This window comes from Oryctolagus cuniculus, chromosome 14 (assembly GCF_051225735.1).
Source record: "Oryctolagus cuniculus isolate XC-2025 breed Fujian yellow rabbit chromosome 14, ASM5122573v1, whole genome shotgun sequence".
NCBI classification, from domain to species: domain Eukaryota; kingdom Metazoa; phylum Chordata; class Mammalia; order Lagomorpha; family Leporidae; genus Oryctolagus; species Oryctolagus cuniculus.
The window spans coordinates 96,413,180-96,436,237 of NC_142880.1; positions in this window are offsets into that span (position 1 = coordinate 96,413,180).

Sequence of the window (23,058 nt, forward strand, 5' to 3'; positions counted from 1 at the left end):
TCACGGGGCCCCCACGGGCCCTGGGGCAGGGCAGCACCTGTGGGCTCCGTGGGTCCTGGGTAAGCCACACCCTGAGCTTGCCATCCACCCACCCTGAGCCGCCTACCCAGAGGACGAACGCACTCCCAGCCAGGCAGTGGCACCCGGGAGCCTCAGAGAACAGACGTGGCTCTGCAGCCGTCGTCTGAGGTCGGGGGCAGTCATCTAAAGCCAAGTGGTGAAGACACAGTGACCCAAGCAGGCCGCGCCGCTGCCAAAGGAGAGCCGTGACTTTCCGGGGCTCGTCCTGCCACGCCGGGCTCTGCTCCGTTCGGGTTTCTCAAGCCTGGACGCACACCTCCACAGCACGTGTCAAGAACCAGAGCATTTTTAAATTAATTTTTAATCGTGTGTAATAATGCGAGTGGCCCTGGTCTTGTGCCGCATTAGAATTGCTCCGGTAGCAGAGTTTTATGAGCAAAGTTGACCTGAGGCTGATGGAGAAATTGCAGGCAACACCGATGCTTAACCCTTGCCTGCCTGGAGCCCGTCTGCCCAGCCCCCGCCACACGTGGAGGCGTCCTACTTTCCTCACTTGGACAAAGGCAGGGAGAGAGGCCCCTGGGTAGCACTAGACGGGTTCAACGAGGGTCTGTGGTGGCAGCGCCCGAGGTTGCGGAGGACAGGCCCCTCCCCCAGGCACCCTGCTTGGCAGGAAGAGCCCCCCTGCTAGTTCCGGGGGTCTGCTCACATGAGGCCCGGGCAGCACCTGCCTGCCGCACCTGTGCCTGCCCTGGATTCTTGGGGCCCCAACAGCCTCGCGCTGACCGCAGCTGTGGCCTTGGCGGCTCTACTCCTCCCTGGAGGGGTTGGGCTTGGAGGCTGCCACGCCCTCCCCAGTGAGGAGGTGGCTGCCCTGGGCTCCCTGCCCCACTCACCCACAAGGGCCCAGTGGCAGCCTTCCAGGGAGCAGGCCGCACACTCCACGCATTGGGGGGGGACCCGCCTGCCCCGGCCCTGCCTGGGCCCTGCCTCCCGGCCTGGTCTTCCGAGAGCTGTTTGTAAGCAGCTTCCCGCAGCCCGAGAACACAGCATCTACGGCTCCAGGAATGGTGCTGCCTCCAGGGGAAAATCCGACTGGAAGCCAGGCCCGGCGCCGGAGACGCGCAGGGGGCTGCGGGCAGTCCGCCCCTCCCCTCCCGGCTCTGCCTCGTGCAGCCTCTCAGGGCTCCGTGAGCGTTAAGGCCCATGTGCCGCAACCACCTGGAACGAGGCTACAGCTGGAGCAGATCAGAAAGCCGCGTTGCTGACCCACAGCTGTGGACAGTGGCTCCACGGCGCTGTCAGTGGCCTGTGGTGATGGCTGTCCTGTGTCCCCAGTGGAGACACAGGCACCCAGACGACCTCAGGAGGACATGACCGCGGGCTGTGAATGCCGAGACCACAGCGTGCAAGATCTGCGTGGGTGAGAAACCCCTCGCCACAGTGGCTGGGGTCTTCAGCCAGGAGCGGCCACGAGGGCCAGAGCCGTGGACTTACACAGAGCTGGGCCAGGCGGGTCCCTGCCTGCCCTTGGTCTGCAGCGTCTCTAAGCTGTGCTCCATCCGTGCCGACGAGGAGGAAGCCCTGTGTGGCTCTTAACGCAGCAGAGCCCCCCGCCCAGGACTCAGGGGTTTCTCCTGGGGACCTCACTCAGCAGAGCCCCCTCCCCAAGGCCCAGCACTTTCTCCTAGGGACCTCCAGTGGACTCCCGCCCACTCCCGTGCCCCCGAGTCTGAGCACGGTGGGTGGGGTGGACGGTGAGCGAGGCGGCCGCTCCCGACCCCTGCTCCCCGCGTGTGAGCGCCAGTCTGTCTCAGCTGCTGCACTTCCGATCCCGCTTCCTGCTAACGCCTCGCCTCAGCACGGACTCGCGGTGTGGACGGAGACGCCGCCTGGCCGGGCTTCCCACCCGCCATCCCACGGCAGGGCAGCAGCTGCATCTCACTGGGGCCTTGAGAAGTGAGAGGATTTTTTCCTAAGAGTTTTCATGAAAGCGAAATGCAGGTGCGAAAGAGAACTCTGACGTGTGCTTCATCCTGCAAAAATATGAAATTACGAGGCACCTCATGAGGAGAACGCGATCGCTTCCCTGAACCACAGCCTTCTGGACTGAAAGCTGCGGTGCTGCCCAGAGAGTGGCCCTGGCCGTGGAACTGGTCTGTGCCAGCTGTGACCGGCCACACAGAGCCCCCTCTCCAGGCAGGAGCTCCCTCGGGGTCCCTCTGGGTCCCAACGTCCCTGAAACCAGAAGATTTCTCCATGGGGATCGTGGAACGACGCGGGTCCTCCGGAATCTCCCCCGTCCCTTTCCTCCTGGCTTTTGAGAGTGGGAGGCCCCTCCCCGCACCGCACCCTGCAGGTCAGGGGCCCCGGACCCGGTGCTGGGATGGTGAGAGAGACAGAGACACCTAGTGGCTGGGCCGGGCTGGGGATGCATTTGTTCTGAAGGGAATGGGAGCAAGGGGGCCAGCGGCCCTTCTGAGACCCCTCCCCACCATGGAGGAGCCACTCAGAAGGGAGGAGGCCCGCGGACATGGGGTGCTGGCCACTGTCTCCCCTCTCTGTGTGCTGGACGGGCTGGGGCGCTGGCGTGCTTCTGTGGCCGTGTGACCCAGGAGCTGCCGGAGAGGCACTGGGGGAAGCCCTGTGGCCCCTCAAGGACTTCGGCCCCTGACTCTGCGCCACACGGTGACCCCTGGAAGCCAGCGGGCTTGGAGATGCGGGCTGGGCTGGGGACCCACGGTGCCAGGCGGCTGGGAACATGGGGTGTGTGGGACGGGTCTGGGGACACGCGGTGCTGTCTGCACTGTCTCCCGTGTTGATCGCTTGTCATGCCTTTCCCCTGACGCAGTGCAGGTGAATTTTTTTTAATTTTACAGGCAGAGTGGACAGTGAGAGAGAGAGACGAGAGAAAGGTCTTCCTTCTGTTGGTTCACCCCCGAAATGGCCACTAGGGCCGGCGCTGTGCTGATCCAAAGCCAGGAGCCAGGTGCTTCTCCTGGTCTCCCGTGCAGGTGCCAGGGCCCAAGCACTTGGGCCATCCTCCACTGCCCTCCCAGGCCACAGCAGAGAGCTGGCCTGGAAGAGGAGCAACCGGGACTAGAACCCGGCACCCATATGGGATACCAGCGCCGCAAGCGGAGGATTAGCCAAGTGAGCCACGGCGCCGGCCAGCACAGGTGAATTTGACAAGGTGTCAGGTCTGTCCCCAGATCCAAGGAGCAGCCACGAATCCCAGCCTGGAGCTTCCCCCCAGGGAGACTCCCGGTGGTCGGGTGCCTGGTGTGACCAGATCAGCCCCCAGCTCTCCGTCCGTAAGGCATCTACGGGAGTCTTCCAAGCCGTGGTTCACACAGTCTCTACAGAAACACGACGTCCTCCGGGCCGAGCTGCCCGCTCTGCGAGGCACGGAGAAAGTTCTACGTGGCTGTCCTCGTCTCCCCGGCAGACTCGGGCGCCTCGGCCCGGCTTTCAGGGCCAGGTGGGACCCACGCCGCCGAGGCCGCCGTGGCGGTCCTGTGCCTCTGCCCCGCCAGCCGGCCCTGACCCTGGCCTCGCCCCAGCTCGGGCCTAATTGTTGAGATGTATTCTTCGTGCAGGGTCCACGGCGGCTCCCAGGGAAAATGTAGACAAGAGAAAGCAGCCCGGAGGGGCCGGGCTGTGAAAAGCGTGCTGAATGGAGTCGCTGAGGAGCGCGGCGGCTGCGCGCCGAGCGGCGGGGAGGCCGGCGGCCGGGCCCCTTTGGAGGTAGGGGAGAAAGCCAAGCCCGGCTGGCGCCTGCGTTCCCCCGTCTCTGCCATGCAAAGATAATCAGGTTTATGTAAAGTGTGTGTGCTCCTTTGACAGCCAGGGTGCCTCATTAATTCCGTCACACAGACGCCATTGTTCCCCGAGTGCTTGAGGTGCGGAAGGCGACCCCGCCTTTCTAATCCTGTCAATCATGGCCAGCATTTTTCTCGCAGTTGCCATGGCTGGGGCCAGAGTTCATGAAAACACAGAATGAGAGCCAACAAAACAAGAAGAAAGACTTATTTGAGACTCTTTTTAAAGGACATCGACCATGCACGGAACATGGGAAGTGAGCGTGGACAAGCCAGGACACGACTGTGCGCCCAGAGGAGCGGGGCCGGGGGACCCGAGAGCCGAGCGGGCCGCCGAAAACTTGACCCAGGAGTCTCTGGGAAAAGCCGGTGAGTCGCTCCCTGCCAGAACACTGCTCTTTCTCCCATGTGTTCTCCAGGGGACAATGCCCGTCTATTACTACACATGCCATCAGGGTCCCCGCACCCGAGCGAGCCAGCTCAGGCCGGCAGAATGCTGATCGCCACGCCAGGACACCGTGCGGCCGGCCGGGCTCCCCGGCCTCGCTGAGACCTGCTCTGGGAAAACTGCTCGTGCATGGAGGCCGGCAGAGCCGGGATGGGGATCACGGGACTCGCACACTCACCCCAGACGCTGTCTGGTTCCCGTCGAAGGTACCAGCACCCTGGCCAGGCTGGGGATGCCACAGAGGGTAAAGGGACAACAGGGCACACACTGGACCAGACCTGAGGACAGCGGCCCCTTCCAACTCCAGAGGGCGCGGACACCGCTCCCCCGATGGCCCTGACCTGTGCCAAGACACGGCTGGGGCACTTCAGCTCCGGGGGACTAGCTGGGGACGGGGGACGCGGGACGCGAGGGAGCCGTGCCCGCCCGGAGAGGCGGGGCCAGATGCAGGAAGTGGCACCTGACGTGACCCACATCCCCCTTCCTGGTTGTCTCTGCCTCTCTCTCAGAGGCGCGCTCTGCCCAACGCGAGAGCAGCCTCTGACAGCCGCCCGCCAGGCCGGGCTCCCTGCTCCCCTCCCCGGGCCCCCAGCAGAGGGTCTCCAGGTTGGCTTCTGCCGAGTCGTGGTCCACGGAGCACAATCTAGAGCTCGGCCCCTCGGCCTCAAAGCCCAGACGAGGCCAGAGGAGCCGGAGCTCCGGCACAGCGGCCCAGGCCCCGCTGGCCACCCGGCAGACCACGCCCCACCCCGCCCCCCCACCCCGAGCCCAGCTCCCTGCCCACGCGTCTGGGGAGGCAGCGCATGGTGGGCCAAGAACTTGGGAGACCGGGTGGACTTCCTGGCTCCTGGCTGCAGCCTTGCCCCGCCCTGACTTCTGTGGCCGTTTGGGGATGGAAGACCTGCGTGTCTGTCCTCTGTCTCTGCTGTTCTGTCTTTCACATGAATATAAATAAATCTCTAAAACAAAAAGAGACTGCAGCCGTCTCCCCTCACTGCCACACTCAGCCCAAGGCTTGCTCACCTCAAGCTCGGGCCCTGCCCTCCCTGCCTGCCTGGCCCGACCACCCCCCACCCCCACAGGCCGGGGCAGGGTGGGGAGCACAGGGCAGGAGGGGCAGGCCGGGCAGGACACCTCCCCCCCGCCGCCGGCCAGACTTCCAGGGGCTGCCGGCTCCTGCCGCACCCGTGTCTCGGCGTCCCAGTCCCTGGTCCTCCCTCTGCTCTGGGCCCCGCGGCTGCTCCACACTCTGCCTCCCGTGCCGGAGCTCTGGCTGCGTCATGGTCCCAGGGGAGGTGTCCTCGGCACAGGCAGGGGGGCCCTGAGGGCTGAGCTCCCCTTTCTGTGTCCGTCCTCATCCCCTGCTCGCGCCGACGGCTGCCTGCACCTGTCCGCTCGCAGGGCTGAGGCCGTCTCCTGGGAGGCCCTCCCTGGCGAGGTCCACCTCCCCGTCTGCGGTGAGGCTGGGAGGAGGGCAGCTCCGCCCGCCTGTGCCCCCTCCCCCAGCGTCTCCCGCCCTCCCCGGGCTGCTGTCCGCTCAGCACATCATCTGCGTGCCCGTCGGGCCCCGACGACGCTTGAACAGAAATACTTCTCACTGACTTGTATCGGTGCAAAAGTCAAAAGTCACAAACACATTTGACTTGAGAATAAAACAAATGTCAAAGCCAAGAAAAAGGCTACGTTTAAAAGTACTGGGAATAAACCCGCCCCCTTGCCGTCTCTATGGACTGGAAGGAGGCGTACACGCCACTCAGCCGGAACACGCACGCCCCCTTCCACAGCGGTCGGGACTCTGCTCCCAGGGTGCACGCGGGGGAGCCTCGGCCACCTTTAGCATCACGTCCTTGAGAGAGGCCCTGGGGCCCGTGGGCGCTCGGGCGGGCGTGGGGCTGCAGGAGGGGCCTGGGGGAGCCTCTCCCGGGCACCCTTCCTGCCGGAGCCCAGCTGCTCCGGCCGGCCACCCCGGCGGGGTCTGCACCGCGCCCTAATTGCTGCCACAGTCTCCTTTAGTCTTTTTCCTGTCGAACGGCTCTGAAACAGAGAACACTAACTCAGCTAATCCGAGAGCATTTCTACCGACTTCATCACTCTTATCTTATTAAGGCGTACACCCTGCACTTTTTAATCAAATGCTATAGTAGTTTAATAAAAAGTCGCTATTCGTTCTCACCCTCCAGCGCTCGCACACGGAGCTTCTTGAGGACCCACATTTCTCCCTGTTTTTTCTGCCTCCTCCTAATAGACCTTCTCCGCGTGTGCATGTCTAATCAGCGAGTCCCCGTGACCGCCACTCAGCAACGTGCGCCCCTTCTGCCTACCAAAGGCCTCGCTCCCTCCCTGGGCTTCACGGGGACCACTCCGCCCCCGGCTGCCTCTCCCTCCTCTTCCTCGCGCCTTCCTCCAAGGGGCAAAGGAAAGGAAGGGAGCGTTTCCATACCCCCGACGAGCTCCAACATTTACTATTTCGTCTTGCTATGAATTCTAATGTAAATTCACATTAAGGAGACTTCGCTGCGTAATAATTTTGAAAAGAATTGTGCCTAAGTTTACCAGCTGTTCTGACGGACTGCCTGTGTGAGAGAAGTCCCAGCCTAGCCACCTCCTGGCTTCTCTGCTAACCCGAGACCCCACAGACCTTTCAGATTCGAGGCGTCCGGAAGTAAGGCCATGCGATGCACCTTAAAATCCCTCCGACGCCAGGGGCACTGCTGAGGGTGCCCAGGCCTCTCCCAAACCTGTCTAAAGAGGGAGGCAGAGAAAGGACCGCAGTGCGCGAGCCACTCCACAGACACACCACGTGCAGGTGCACCGGGCTGCGGCTCCACACCGGAACACATCAGGACTGCAGAAGTTGACAGGACGACGCGTGTAACACATGTGACCCTCGGCGAGTGTCCGTCACTCCCCCGGTGACCACGGGGCTGACCGGGTGCTCCGCCCGCTGCTGCTGCACTGCCTCGCGCTCCAAGTCCCCCCTGAAGCGCATGTGGCTTCTGCTCCCTCATAAAGGACAGAAATGACAAGGCTGAATGTCCCAAGCCAGGATGGCTGCACGCCCTGGCCAGGTCCCCTGGGCGGCAGGAGAAGCCCCCGGAGGCAGCACCATCAAGGGAGCGCCTGGACGAAGTGGTGGTGCCCCCCTTTGAGAACTGGGGCACCCAGGGGGTGGACACGGAGCCCTGGGCCAGGCCTCCGCAGCCTGCCCTCCACGTCCACCCCTCCACGTCCACCCCTCCTGCTCGGCTGTCATCAGGGCCCGGTCAGGCTGACTCCCTGCTGGTGGACAAGAAATGCACCCACGTGAGATGCCTGGCCTGCACTTCGGTGCAGACCGTGTACACCATTTTCTTTGAGTTGAAATAAAGCAGTAATTTCAAAACAAATGCGCTAGCCAACATTAGCTTTAATTAGTGCAAAATTTCCCAGACTTGTTTAAAATTGTGGTAGCAAACATAAGGTCAGAAGAAACATCGACTCTGGATGCATTACAGGAATAGCAAGGGGGGGTGTTTGGCCCTGACGTGGAAATGAAAAGGCCACTCGAGGCCACCCCCCCGACACACACACACACACGCACACGCACACACACACGCACACACGCACACACGCACACATCAGGGTACCCAGCCTCAAGTCACCCACCTCGTGGGAGGGACACAGAGCCCGGCCGGGTGGCCACGACTGCGGTGCCTGCTCCCGGGAGGGTGCGGCCACGGTCGGCTCTGCACACTCGCCTGCCCGGGGGGAGCACGCGAGGCCCGAGGGGTCTGGGGTTGCACCAGGCCGATGCGGAGCTGACATCTGAGCCCGGCCTCCCGCTCTGCTTCCTCGTGGCGTCCACCACAAACACTGGGAGGAAACAGGTGAAGTGGATGAGGTGACCGAGGCCGGGACAGCTAAGGCAGGGGCTTCCAGGCCTTGGAAAATGTCCCAGAGCCAGGTCACCAAGCCCAGCTGGGCAGGCCTGGGGTGGCCCATGAGAGAGACGGCCTCCTCTGTGAGCCCCCAGCCTGGGACCACCAGGAGGAAGCAGATGGACGGACGTCGCTGGCACACTCGCTGGCGTGCCTGAAACACGCAGGAGACCAGCGGTGACCGGGCTGGACCCCGGGCTCCGACGACAGGCGGCAAGCCTGCGGCCACAGCACCTGGGACAAACTCCGGAGTGGCCAGTAAGCGAGGCCCAGCAAGCGGGCGTCGGCTTCCTGGGATGCCCCTGCCCTGGGAGGTCTGGCTCCTCCTCGCTCCCCAGTGCCCCCTGAGCCCCTGGACGCTCACATCTGAGGTCGCAGCTGTGCATGTGGGGCTGCCTTCCCTGCCCCCACCACCCTCTGTGCTACGGGGTCTCGAGCTGCACGGGCTGCCGGGTCCCAGAGCCTGAGCCACCCCGGGGTCCACTCACTCCCAAAACACGGGTGGTGCCGCACGGGTTCCTGGAGGTCCAGGCCGGCAGCAGCTGGAGCAGCGGCCAAGAGGCGGCGGGGAAGGGAGACGAGGCCTGGAGCTGCCCCCAGCTCTTCCCAGCGTGCGGGACTAGGACAGGAAGTGGAGCCCTGCGGCCACCCAGCAGGGGTCTGTGTTCTTGCTCAGGGACGGACAACGACACCTGCCGCCCCCGACCCGCCCCAGGCCAGAGCCCAGACCCCGTCGCCGCACCCACCTGGGGAGCCAGGCTGCAGGAGGGGACGGGCCGTGCAAGGGGCCGGATGGGGCGTTCTCAGCCTTGGCTCCACCACTCACGTGCGGGAGAGGACAGGGCACTCCACGCCCTGGCGAGAGCTGACCCCGGGGTCCCGGGTCCCAGGCGACGGGGAGCAGCTGCCTCTCACGGCTTCCCAGGCCTGGGCAGCAGCAGAGTCCCTGCTCAAAGCCGCAGTCTGCTCCCAGGGCGGGCGAGGCACTGGGCTTCCCAGGTGTCGGGGCGTCTGTCGGCCCTGGGAGGCCCAGCTCTGCAATCCACCTGGAGCCGGCTCTAGGCCTGGTGATCGCCAGAAAGACGTTGACCTTCCAAGACCCCGCAAGGAACCGCCCTCCGGAGGTGACTGTCCCGAGCTCGGGGCCGACTCGCAGGCTTCTGGTGTTTGTGGTGCTGAGACCAGGAGTTTGTGGTGCAGTGAGACAGTTCCCGGCATCGCCGGGTGTTGCCATCCGGGTCTCCGGGTGGACGCCAGCAGCGTCAGCCTCATCCCCGGGAGAGCCGGCGCACACCACCACAGGCCCAGGTCTGGCAGGGTTCCCCGCTTGCCTGCTTGGCTCATGGCTGCAGTGATGGGGAGGGAGCCCCGGGCACAGTGGGGAGCGAGGACCCCGAGACTCCGGCCCCTGACGAGCTCCGCCCCCCCCCCAGATATCCCGGAAACCTCATGCTGACCTCAGCCGAACGCACCTTGGCCGCCTTCTCTGGGTTCCTGAGGCCGAGCGCCAGGGACCCGACGGGGATTTCTCCCACCTGGGAGACTGGAGCAGGAACAGACCATTTGCCAAGCCCGGGTAGAAACCAGTAAACTCACAGGGACGTTAGGAGAGCTGCCCCTCCTGGGAGACGTCCCGCTCTGCAGCCGCGTCTTCTTCAGCTGTGGCCACACGACACACACCGGCACACTGGACAGCACAGGCGGAGCTGGGCCCGGCCGCCCGGGGTCCCTCGGCCCCACCTCTACTTCATGCCACAGAACAAGTGCAGGCCCGCTCACCTCCCCCCTGCGCCTGGTGCCTCAGTTCCCGCCCAGCTCACCCCCGCCCCAGCCGCTCCGGGAACCCCTCCCCCAGCAGGAGCCCGTGCACAGCATGGACACAGCTGGCACTTCTCCGAGTCGGCGTGGAGGCGGCCGCCGCTCCGGGGTACACGGACGACTCCTGGTCTGTCACAGAGCACAGAGGGGGAGCGGGCCCCTCCTTTCACTACAGCGCCCTGATCATCGCAAGAAAACAGGGACAGATTCCGACCCCAGGGAGCAAGCCAGACACGGCGCGTGGAAGGGTTAGCAAGGTTTGGAGTCACTAGCAGACAGGCGCCCTGTGTCCGTGGCGTGGCCGTATGCTGTCCCCCACTCAGGGTCACTCCTGTTCTGAATGGCGTCTGTAGACCCAGAGATGCCACACGTCCACGGCTGTTGGCTGTCTCCCCTGATTTCCCATCGCAGGGCTGTGCTCGGGGGAGGTCAGGCCCCAGCCCCACTGCCCCAGGTCACTGCACACTTCTCTCCTCTCTGCTCCCCCAGCTCTGGCCCAAATGCTAAGTTGCAGCGGCAACAGGGAGCCAGGAGGCCCAGGGAGCCACGGTGGGGAGGCCCCCAGAGGCCCAGCTGAAGAGGGTCCTGGAAAGCTTGGGGATCCCAGATTCTGGGCCCGGGTGAACCGGGAGACCTGGAGCCCAAGTCACAATCCCTGGACTGAAACGTGTGGCCTGCCAGTGGGCAGAGAAGGAAGGAGAGACACGGCCCGTGGTCAGAGCGCCACCCCTCTGACAAGGGAGCCCAACGCCGGACGTGGCCAGGCCGGGAGCAAGGAGCTCTGAGCTTCAACAAGTGCTCAGCCCGAACCAACGCTGATTAAAACCGAATTAGAAGAGCAGCTCCAGTGGGTGCAGGGGAGCAAGGTGCTTTTCAGCTGAGCTTCCGGGCTGCCCCTGAGCTCACACCCCTTAGAACAGGTGTCCTGTGGTCACCTGCGTGGTCTCTGAGCTCACACCCTGTTCCAGGTGTCCTGTGGTCACCTGCGTGGTCTGTGAGCTCACACCCTGTTCCAGGTGTCCTGTGGTCACCTGCGTGGTCTCTGAGCTCACACCCTGGGTCCAGGTGTCCTGTGGTCACCTGCGTGGTCTCTGAGCTCACACCCTGTTCCAGGTGTCCTGTGGTCACCTGCGTGGTCTGTGAGCTCACACCCTGGGTACAGGTGTCCTGTGGTCACCTGTGTGGTCTGTGAGCTCACACCCTGGGTCCAGGTGTCCTGTGGTCACCTACGTGGTCTCTGAGCACACACCCCTTAGAACAGGTGTCCTGTGGTCACCTGCGTGGTCTGTGAGCTCACACCCTGGGTCCTGGTGTCCTGTGGTCACCTGCGTGGTCTGTGAGCTCACACCCTGGGTACAGGTGTCCTGTGGTCACTGCGTGGTCTGTGAATTCACATCCCTGGGTCCAGGTATCCTGTGGTCACCTGCGTGGTCTCTGAGCTCACACCCTGGGTCCTGGTGTCCTGTGGTCACCTGCGTGGTCTGTGAGCTCACACCTGGGTCCAGGTGTCCTGTGGTCACCTGCATGGTCTCTGAGCTCACACCCTGGGTCCAGGTGTCCTGTGGTCACCTGCGTGGTCTCTGAGCTCACACCCTGGGTCCAGGTGTCCTGTGGTCACCTGCGTGGTCTCTGAGCCCACACCCCTTAGAACAGGTGTCCTGTGGTCACCCGCGTGGTCTCTGAGCTCACACCCTGGGTGCAGGTGTCCTGTGGTCACCTGCGTGGTCTCTGAGCTCACACCCTGGGTGCAGGTGTCCTGTGGTCACCTGCGTGGTCTCTGAGCCCACACCCCTTAGAACAGGTGTCCTGTGGTCACCTGCGTGGTCTCTGAGCTCACACCCTGGGTGCAGGTGTCCTGTGGTCACCTGCGTGGTCTCTGTCTCACACCCTGGGTCCAGGTGTCCTGTGGTCACCTGCGTGGTCTCTGAGCTCACACCCTGGGTCCAGGTGTCCTGTGGTCACCTGTGTGGTCTGTGAGCTCACACCCTGGGTCCAGGTGTCCTGTGGTCACCTGCGTGGTCTCTGAGCCCACACCCCTTAGAACAGGTGTCCTGTGGTCACCCGCGTGGTCTCTGAGCTCACACCCTGGGTGCAGGTGTCCTGTGGTCACCTGCGTGGTCTCTGAGCTCACACCCTGGGTACAGGTGTCCTGTGGTCACCTGCGTGGTCTCTGAGCCCACACACCTTAGAACAGGTGTCCTGTGGTCACCTGCGTGGTCTCTGAGCTCACACCCTGGGTACAGGTGTCCTGTGGTCACCTGCGTGGTCTGTGAGCTCACACCCTGGGTCCAGGTGTCCTGTGGTCACCTGCATGGTCTGTGAGCTCACACCCTGGGTCCAGGTGTCCTGTGGTCACTGCGTGGTCTGTGAACTCACATCCCTGGGTGCAGGTGTCCTGTGGTCACCTGCGTGGTCTCTGAGCTCACACCCTGGGTCCAGGTGTCCTGTGGTCACCTGTGTGGTCTCTGAGCTCACACCCTGGGTCCAGGTGTCCTGTGGTCACCTGTGTGGTCTCTGAGCTCACACCCCTTAGAAAAGTTGTCCTGTGGTCACCTGCGTGGTCTCTGAGCTCACACCCTGGGTACAGGTGTCCTGTGGTCACCTGCGTGGTCTGTGAGCGCACACCCTGGGTCCAGGTGTCCTGTGGTCACCTGCGTGGTCTCTGAGCTCACACCCTGGGTACAGGTGTCCTGTGGTCACCTGCGTGGTCTCTGAGCTCACACCCTGGGTCCAGGTGTCCTGTGGTCACCTGCATGGTCTGTGAGCGCACACCCTGGGTCCAGGTGTCCTGTGGTCACCTGCGTGGTCTGTGAGCTCACACCCTGGGTCCAGGTGTCCTGTGGTCACCTGCGTGGTCTCTGAGCTCACACCCTGGGTCCAGGTGTCCTGTGGTCACCTGCGTGGTCTCTGAGCTCACACCCTGGGTACAGCTGTCCTGTGGTCACCTGTGTGGTCTCTGAGCACACACCCTGGGTACAGCTGTCCTGTGGTCCCTGTCTGTGCCTCTAATGTTTGCTTGTGTTACTCCTGCATTTGGGGTCTGCCAGACCAGACGCACTGATGTTATGCAGCGTAAACAAGGTCCTACTGATTTAAGCCAAAGTCAGACAATGGAGGCGGGGCAGGATCTCAGATTTTCCACGTGACGCCAGGAACACCAGCCCCCGTGACAGGCACCCAGCCGAGCGCGGGGCTCCTCTCCCCAACAGAGCTCACCAGCCTGAGACAGGCCCGGCCTCCCTCTGCAGTCTGGGCAGGGCGGGCCCACTGCTGACCCTGCCCTGCTTGTGGTCAGAGATGGAGACGTCCACTCCGTGTTGACCACAAGTGCATGGTAGGCAGCTGCTCATCGTCCTTGCTGCCCGTGCGTGCCCTGCCCGTGCGTGTCCTGCCCGTCATGTCCTGCCCGTTGGCCTGGGGAGAGGTCTTCCTGGGGGTCAGGGGACCACCAAGTGCACTTCTAAGAACGCAGCTGAACTAGATCCTCTGCCCGCTCACCCTCCCCATGCCCAGCTCGCAGGCTCCCCGCCACGGCTCCCGCAGCCTGGGGCCCCTCCCCCTGCCAGTGTAGACCTGAGCTGCTGGGCACCAAGCGTTGGCTTTCTAGACCCCCACCCAGCCAGGAGCTCAGCCAGGCAAGGAGCCAGGTGGGCACTCCAGGAGAGCACAGGCCCGCTGAGGGCCACGTCCATCGGAGCCATGCGTGGGCGGCCAGCGAGAGCCCACGGGGTTCTGAGCCTCTCCCTGCCAAGCCTCCGCGTGGACCCGGCCACACCCTGGGATGGCTCAGGACGCAGCCCCACCCAAGCAGTGCTGACCCCCCCAAGGACAGCAGGTGGCTCCTCCATCTCCCGTCCCACAAGTGCAGTCGGACGGGCAGGTTTTCAGCCGTGACCCAAACTGTGAGTCGGCTCTGGCAGCAGAAGGGAGTCTGCTCTCCGCTGGTCTCAGAGCCACCCTCCGACCGTCCCTGCCTCGCCCGGGATCTCCGATCTGCTGGTGTGGCATGGGCCGCCGTCACCGGCACAGACTGCCAGCATCCTCGCATTCAACTCTGGCACCTCGCCCCCGATGACGGGGACTTCCCACAGTCTGCCCCCATACCTGCGGCAGCTGGGAGGGCGGGCACTGGCGAGGCCCCTTCCACGCTCCTCGCTAGGTGGCTCCGTGGCCTCTGGACGTTGCCGTTCACCCAGCTCCCAGCCAGCTGCTGTCGCGGTCCGTGGGTCCCCGCGCGAGGCCTTCCTCTGGGCCGTAGCGATCCGGACGCTCCCGCCATAACCCTGCCTAGCAAGGAAGTGTGGCTTCCCGTGGAGCCCCCGGGGGCTGGCGCAATGCCTTCGGAAGCCCCGTCTGGCCTGCTAGCCAGCATCATGGCACCTGCTGCGGCTCCCTGCCCGTCCTCTTCTGTGGAAAATCCCCAGAACTGCTCATTTCCGGCCGGCACCACCAGCCTGGATCAGACACTGAGAAAGCCGCCTGCGCATTTGTGAGGACACTGACAAGCGGGAGCTGAGGCAGGGCGACACCTGGGGAGCCGGGACGGGACGGCGGCCTCCAAGGAGAAGCAGTAGACGGCACGGACATGGGACCGGAAATGCCCGGGGCTGACGACAGGGGCCTGGCCCTGGCCGAACAGAACAGAGAAAAGGCGCACACATCTAAACGTGGGCGGGACACCTCAGAGCACCCGTGTGGACTGGTGGGCGCCAACCACCCGCGGCCGGGAGCGGGCCGAGCGGAGTCCAGGAAGACAACCGCGGCGGGCGGGGCTGCCCCACGGGGCCACGGGCTCTGGCTGCTGGGCCCTTCCCACCGCCCGCACTGTCCCCGGGCCCCTCCCCAACTCCCACCCTCGCCTGCAGCCCCTCCCTGGAGCAGAGCCGGTCTGGGAAGCTCCAGCCCCAACAGCACCCAGCGTCGCCCCACGAGGCCCCCACGCTCCTGGCCCCGGCCCCTCCGCCCCACGTGCTCTGGCAGGAGGCCCCCGGGACCGAGGAAAGTCACTTCACTCCCAGCAACACAGCATCGGGGGAGGCTCTGAAGTCACGTCGGCTTGATTCAGCGGGTGGTCCACACCCTGCGGGACACAGGACGTGGCCCTCAGTGGGTGATCCACACCCTGTGGGACACAGGACGTGGCCCTCAGTGGGTGATCCACACCCTGTGGGACACAGGACGTGGCCCTCAGTGCTGGTCCACACCCTGCAGGACACAGGACACAGCCCTCAGTGCGTGGTCCACACCGTGCGGGACACAGGACGCGGCCCTCAGTGCGTGGTCCACACCCTGCGGGTCATAGGACGTGGCCCTCAGTGCTGGTCCACACCGTGCGGGACACAGAACGAGGGCCCTCAGTGCTGGTCCACACCCTGCGGGACACAGAACGAGGGCCCTCAGTGCTGGTCCACACCCTGCGGGACACAGGACACGGGCCCTCAGTGCTGGTCCACACCCTGCAGGACACAGAACGAGGGCCCTCAGTGCTGGTCCACACCCTGTGGGACACAGGACACGGGTCCTCAGTGCATGGTCCACACCCTGAGGGACACAGGACGCGGCCCTCAGTGGGTGATACACACCCTGCGGGACACAGGACGCAGGCCCTCAGTGGGTGGTCCACACCCTGTGGGACACAGGACGCAGGCCCTCAGTGGGTGGTCCACACCCTGCGGGACACAGGACGCAGCCCTCAGTGCTGCTCCACACCCTGCAAGACACAGGACGCGGGCCCTCAGTGGGTGGTCCACACCCTGCAGGACACAGGACGCGGCCCTCAGTGCTGGTCCACACCCTGCGGGACACAGGACGTGGGCCCTCAGTGGGTGGTCCACACCCTGCAGGACACAGGACGCGGCCCTCAGTGCTGGTCCACACCCTGCAAGACACAGGACGCGGCCCTCAGTGGGTGGTCCACACCCTGCGGGACACAGGGACGCATCCCGTGTGGCTCAGTTCAGTGTCTTCACGGGATGATGGGGCGGCCATCCACCCCCGGGACACGGGAGGGGCAGGAGTCACGGATGATGAGTGGCCACCGGGTTACAAGCGTGGAAACCGGAAGTGACGCTTCACCGAGAGCCTGTGTGTGGCCCTGGGATGTGCGGGCTGTGCCTGCCGTGAGGGGCACACAGGCAGCTGCCCGGAGCACAGCACCGGCGCCAGGTCCCCACTGGCAGCGGAAGGAACCAGCACAAACCTCGAAGCCCCCCGCCCTCCCTCCGCAGCATCACACGGCCAGAGCGGCCACAGGAACCAAGAAATGGGCTGCCGGCCACCGCAGTGTCGCCAGTGGACCTGCAGGCTGGAGTCCATGGCCGGTGCCCCCGCCAAGGACCCGGTGTCTGGTCCAGCTCCGGTCTGAGTCCCCTCCGGTGGCACTGCCCTGCCAGGAGCCCTGGCCCGCAGCGCAGGCGGCACCGGCCGCACGTCCCTAAATGATGTGGGACTGAGGGAGCTGGAGCCTGAGCATGACCACGTGAACCAGAAAACTGCAGGCCCCGGTGAGTTCTCACGCCATTACGCTCAGGAATAATTCATCGCGGCTCCAAGGCCCGCGTCCAGAGTGCACGCATTTGCTCACGGCTGGAGCCCTGTGCAGATGCCGGGCAGGGCGCTGCCAGGGTTCCCAGGCGCACTCAGTGCCGCCTGAGCCTGCAGGCAGGAGACAGAGGGAACAGGGCAGCGGCGCCTGCAGCCCAGGCCTTGCCACCATTTGTCCTGCTCAGCAGGGCTGCAGGTGTGGCAGCACCGTGGCCGGCCCGGGAACTCACTGAGGACAGCGTGTGCCTGCCGGGAGTGGCACCCGGCCCAGCGGCTGTGGGCCAGCTCTGTGTCCATCCCCATGGTCCCCAGCAGGACACCCGCCCCGCCCTGTGCAGAACGCCCACCAGGCAGAGGGGGGCGTGTTCATCCGTGTGCTGAGACCCCGGAGAGCAGCTGCGACCTGTGTGACAATGACACAATTACTCAAAGTAGGATCCGTACAACATGTAACCCGAGAACTCCGTGGAAAACGCATGTGAACAAGCTACGCATGATTTCAAAACAGGATTTAAAGTTTTTATTTTGTTGTAAATATATATTTATTTGTTTGAAAAGCAGTTATAGAGAGGGGGGGATTTCCATTTACTGGTGCACTCCCAGACGGCCACAATGGCCCGGGCTGGGTCCGGCTGAAACCAGGATCCTGGAGCTCCATCCGGGTCTCCCACATGGGCGCAGGGGCCCAGCACTTGAACCACCTCCCACTGCTTTCCCAGGCACGTGAGCAGGCAGCTGGGTGGGACGTGGAGCAGCCGAGACTCGAATCCGTGCTCACGTGGGACGCAGCACTGCAGGTGGCAGCTTACCCCACTGCACCACCACGCAGGCGCCCATCTCAAAAACGTTTGACCGACACTCAACTTGTAACTTGCTTTCCACGAGCGTTCAGAAGTGCCCGCGTCAGATCACGGTGTGTGCAGCTTCGAGGAAGCCCCGGCACACAGAGCAGGCAGGCGGAGCTGAGAAGAGGCGTGTCCTGGAGAAGCCTGGTGTGTCGCGGTCACTGGGTCACCATCACCATCGCCGTCACCATCATCACCATCACCATCATCACCATCACTGTCACCATCACTCACCGCCCAGTGAGGGCGGGGCGGGAACCCTCCCACCCCCACGCCAGACTCACAAATGCGGACTGAAAGGGCAGGGACCCAGCCGGGGCCAGGGTTCAGTCCAGACACCACCCGGACGGTGGCCCAGGAAGCAGGCAGCACCCCGGGAAGGGCAGAGGCCGGGGGGAGGGGACAGCCCCAAGGCAGCTCCCCAGGGCGCCCTGCGCCCAGCAGGGCCACAGCACCGGGAGACCACAGGCTCCTGGGCCGGCAGCCACACGCACCCTGGGACACCCAGAGCCCTTCCCAAGCAATGGCGGAGTCGCAGTCGGGTACGTTTGATTTCACGCAGCTCCGCGGGCCACTGAGACTCCAGAGGACCCCCAGGCCCCAGGTGCTGGGAACCCACCAAGAGCCGGCGTTCTCGGGGTTTGCGAGGACTGTGCCCTGACGTGGTGTGACCGCGGCTCCCGCGTCTGCCTTCCATGGAGCGTTCCCAATGCAGCCGGTGCGTTCACCAGCCAGGCGGCACAGTGCAGGGTGGCGACGGGGTGCAGACCGGTGCCTGTGGTGCTGTCGGGGCTCAGGAGTGACCTTCTGACCAGCAGGTCAGGCCGCGTCTAAGGATCCGTCCAGGGCCCAAGGGTCTGCAGTGGCCGGCAGATGTGAGCACGGCCGCTGTGGCTGCCCGCGCTGCCTCGCCCTCAGCACCATTAGCTCTGCGAGTGCTGAACCCCGCAGCTCCAGGGATGCGGGCAAATCCCGTCACTGCGATACCCCAGCTGCCTTCTCCGTCCTCCCGCTCGGGTGATGCGTCTCACCACAACCTTGTCTTAACAAGTCAGCTTGGGCTTGTCTGGCAGTCTCACAGCAGCCATCACGCAGCCAAGTCCTCCTGGGACCTAGGGGACGCCTGCTGGGCCTCCCAGGAGCGAGGGTCTCCTCCAGCCCACAGCTCACCGGGGAGTGGGGAGGCTCTGCGCGCCAAGGTTACAGCGACAGAACCTGGGCCACTTGTGATCCCCCGCATCTTGGTGACCTCACGTGGGCCAGGGGAGTGGCGCAGCCTGCAAAGCTAACAGGAGACCATGGGCTGGACTCTGCACGTGGCTGGTGGATGCCTGCATGGAGCAAACACTTGAAGGAAGCAAAACTCTACAAATGTAGTCCTTTCTTAGATGATACCAGAAAAGGCCAAGCTCTTGCAGCGCTGGAAGAGGGTGGCGATACACCGGTGCTAAGCCACACTTGCCTCACCCTCCGTGCTGGGACCGCCCCTGTGAGGTGTCTGACAGTCTGCTCCTCTGTACCAGGACTGGCATGGGCAACCGCCAAGAGGCCACGATGGGTACTGGAAAGATCTAGAACAATCCTGAAGCTTCTACCATGTTAGACTGAAAACCGTTAGGGGTGGGTGTCTAGCCTGGTGGTTTAGACACCTCTTGGGATGCCCACCTCATATCAGAGGGCCTGGGTTCCGAGTCCAGGTCTGCTCCTGACTCAGCCTCTTGCTAATGCACCGCTGGGAGACAGCAGGCGACAGCTGTGGGAGAGCCAGAGGCAGCTCCTGGCTCCTTGGCCTGGCCCAGCCCTGGCAGCAGAGAGATCTTTCACTCTCTCTCTCTCCATCTCGTTCTCTCAAATAAACGTTTGTAAAGAGGCAGAGGAAGACAAGCACCGAAGAAGGCAGTGTTATAACTAAAACTGCAGGTGTGCACTGGCCGCATGTGTCGCTGGCCCCGAGTGTGCGCCACTGCAGAAACCTAAAAAGAAAGAAATTCTGAAAACTACTACCGGATGGTTTTGATGCCATCACACCTCCACACAAGAATTTTATCTTGCGATGGGATGGGGGAAAGAAGGAGAAAAGCGAACGAGTTTCAAACCAGGGTGTGGCAGGACAAGCGGGCAAGCCTGATGCTGCCGGGAAAGGGAGGGGCAGAGCAAGATATGGTGGATCCACCCACTCGTGGCTCCACCCACACACGGGTCCACCCACAGGTGGCTCCACCCACATGAGGCTCCACCCACTCATGGCTCCACCCACACACGGGTCCACCTACATACAGCTCCACCCACACACGGGTCCACCCACAGGTGGCTCCACCCACTCGTGGCTCCACCCACGCATGGCTCCACCCATGCACAGCTCCACGCACACACGGCTCACCCACACAGTGCCTGCTTCGGATGGGCCGGCACTGGCACTTCTGCAGCCACATGACGGACGTGGAACTCTTCTCCGCTGGTGGAAGCTGGTATGAACGTGGGGTGGAATGGCGAGAGCAGGGGCTGTGTGACCGGCCCTGTCTGCGGGGAGTCCGTGCTCCACAATGCGGTGCTGGCTCAGTGCTCGGTGGACACAGCTCTGCTCCCCTCTGCTGGATGCAAAACCAAGCCCTGCACAGCTGCTCTGCCCAGGGTGACCGGGTGCTGGGTGCTTCTGCGGCGGGAAGAAGTCCTCTGCGGAGCAAGCCAGCCATGGCCATGGCTATGGTGATGGTGACGCGTGATCACGAAGGTGATGGCAGTGATGACGACGGTGACGGTGACAGTGACGGTGATGATGGTGATGACGATGACGGTAATGGCAATGGTGACAGTGATGGTGGTGATGGTGATGATGGTGATGGCGATGGTGATGGTGACGCAGTGACCGCAAAGGTGATGGCAGTGATGACGATGGTGACGGTGATGGCGATGGTGACGGTGACTGTGACGGTGACGGTGTGGGTGGTGATGGTGACGGCGATGGTGATGATGGTGATGGTGGTGACGGCGATGGTGACGGTGATGGTGATGATGGTGATGGTGATAACAGCAGTGGTGATGCCTGTGGTGGTGCTGATGAAGGCGATGGTGATGTGGAGACGATGGTGGTGAGGGGGAGGGTGGTGAGGGGGAGGGTGGTGATGACTGCAGTGATGAGGAAGGTGATGCCTGTGGTGGGGCGATGGCTTTGAGATGATGGCAGTGATAATAGTGACGACAGCTCACACGGTGACGCATGTGCTGCAGGTGAGCATGACCCTGACTGGAGATGAAGGAACTGGGCGTGGGGAGCCCGAGCTGCAGGAGGAAGACCTGCGGGGAGCTGAACACTCGGGAACACCGTCTGTGGCCAAGGTGCTGAGACCACACCCGGGCCAGGAGTCACTGTGCAGCAAAACACACTCAACGGAATCACAAATACCCAACCCTAAACCGGACAGGAACAGAGAAAGGGAACTTCCCCATGGAATGAGAAACAGCCCAGGGAACCCTAAGTCCAGCCACACTGGCAATCCCACCAAGTGTGAATACAGTAAACTCCCCGACTTAAAGAAGGTCAGAATTTAAAAACAGAGGGGCCAGCACCATGGCACAGTGAGCTAATCCTCCACCTGCAGTGCCGGCATCCCATGTGGGCGCCAGTTCGAGTCCCGGCTGCTCCTCTTCCAGTCCAGCTCTCTGCTGTGGCCCGGGAAGGCAGTGGAGGATGGCCCAAGTGCTTGGGCCCTGCACCCGCATGGGAGACCAGGAAGAAGCCTCTGGCTCCTGGCTTCGGATCACACAGCCCTGGCCTTTGCAGCCATTTGGGGAGTGAACCAGCGGAGAGAAGACCTCTCTCTCTCTCTGTCTCTCCCTCTCACTGTCTGTAACTCTACCTCTCAGAATTTAAAAATAGCAAAATCCAGATACCCTGACTCAAAAACACACTTTAAATATGACGTATGAAGAAAATCAGCATTAAATATGCTGACTAATCAAAGAAAGCGACACTGCTGATATAATACAAAAGTAGATGTTGGGGGGCTGGCGCTGAGGCGCAGCGGGTTAAAGCCCTGGCCTGCAGTGCCGCCATCCCATATGTGTCCTGGTTCGAGTCCGGCTGCTCCACTTCCGATCCAGCTCTCTGCTGTGGCCTGGGAAAGCAGTGGAAGATGGACTTGGGCCCCTGCACCCACATGGGAGACCTGGAAGAAGCTCCTGGCTCCTGGCTTTGGATTGGCACAGCTCCGGCCACACAGTCCTCTGGGGAGTGATCCAGCCCATTAAAGACCAACCTCTCTCTCTCTCTCTCTCTCTCTCTCTCTCTGCCTCTTCTCTCTCTGTGTAACTCTGACTTTCAAATAAATAAATAAATCTTTGAAAAAAAAAAGCAGATGTCGGAGCAGAGCTCCTCTTCAGGGACAGACGCCCACGCAGATGATGCAGTGTTCAGTGCGCCAGGAAGCCACGAAAACGTTCCACACGCACGCGCCTGCCACAGAGCCTCGAACACGTGAAGCAAAACGGATAAAATAAAAATGACCCTATTGTCCCGTCACAGATCTTAATACTGTGTGGGGCGGGTATGCAGAAACCAGTGAGAACTAGGAGGACTTGAAGCCCCCGGGAGCGTGCTTGTCCCAGACCATGCTTAGAAAACACGGACTACACATTCTACATATTTACATATGTGTTATTTCTGCATCACAGTATGTGGGGTGCAGCTTGGCAGTGCTAGAGGGTTATTTGTTATCTATAACATCAAAAAGTGTGTATTACAAAAGAAGGAAAATCTCAAATTAATAACCTCAGTTTCCTATTTCAGAAACTAAAAAATATAGAGCCAACTACACCTCAAATAAGGGAAAACGGAGAAAAATTCAGTTAGGAACAAAACCAATAACACGGGAGACAGGAAAAGAACAAAGAAAACGAAGATTGATTTGATTTGGAACCAAAGGTGGTTCTTTGAGAAGATCAATGAAATTGATAAACCTGCAGTAATTTTAGTCAAGAAAAGAGTTGTGATTTAGCAATATCAGGAGTGAGAGGCCTGTACAGAATCTATAAACACTAGCAGGAAACACTGAACACGGTAACTCGACGCCTTTAAAAGTGACAACCAAGATGAAAGAGCAAATTTATCGAAAGAAATAGATCTTACTCAAAAATAAATCAATAGCATCTACCATAGAAGTTGAAATTTTGGTGAAAATTTTTGCACACAGAAAACCCCAGATGAATTTACTCATAAGTTTTTCAAAACTTTATGAAAAAACACTATTAGCCGGCGCCGCGGCTCACTAGGCTAATCCTCTGCCTTGCGGTGCCGGCACACCGGGTTCTAGTCCTGGTCGGGGCACCGGATTCTGTCCCGGTTGCCCCTCTTCCAGGCCAGCTCTCTGCTGTGGCCCAGGAAGGCAATGGAGGATGGCCCAAGTGCTTGGGCCCTGCACCCCATGGGAGACCAGGAGAAGCACCTGGCTCCTGCCATCAGATCAGCGCGGTGCGCCTGCTGTGGCAGTCATTGGAGGGTGAACCAACGGCAAAGGAAGACCTTTCTCTCTGTCTCTCTCTCTCACTGTCCACTCTGCCTGTCAAAAAAAATAAAAACTATTAATTCCATAAAAAGCCGTCCAGAAAACGAGAGAGACCCCAGTTCCCCGCGCAGCAGAGTGGCACTG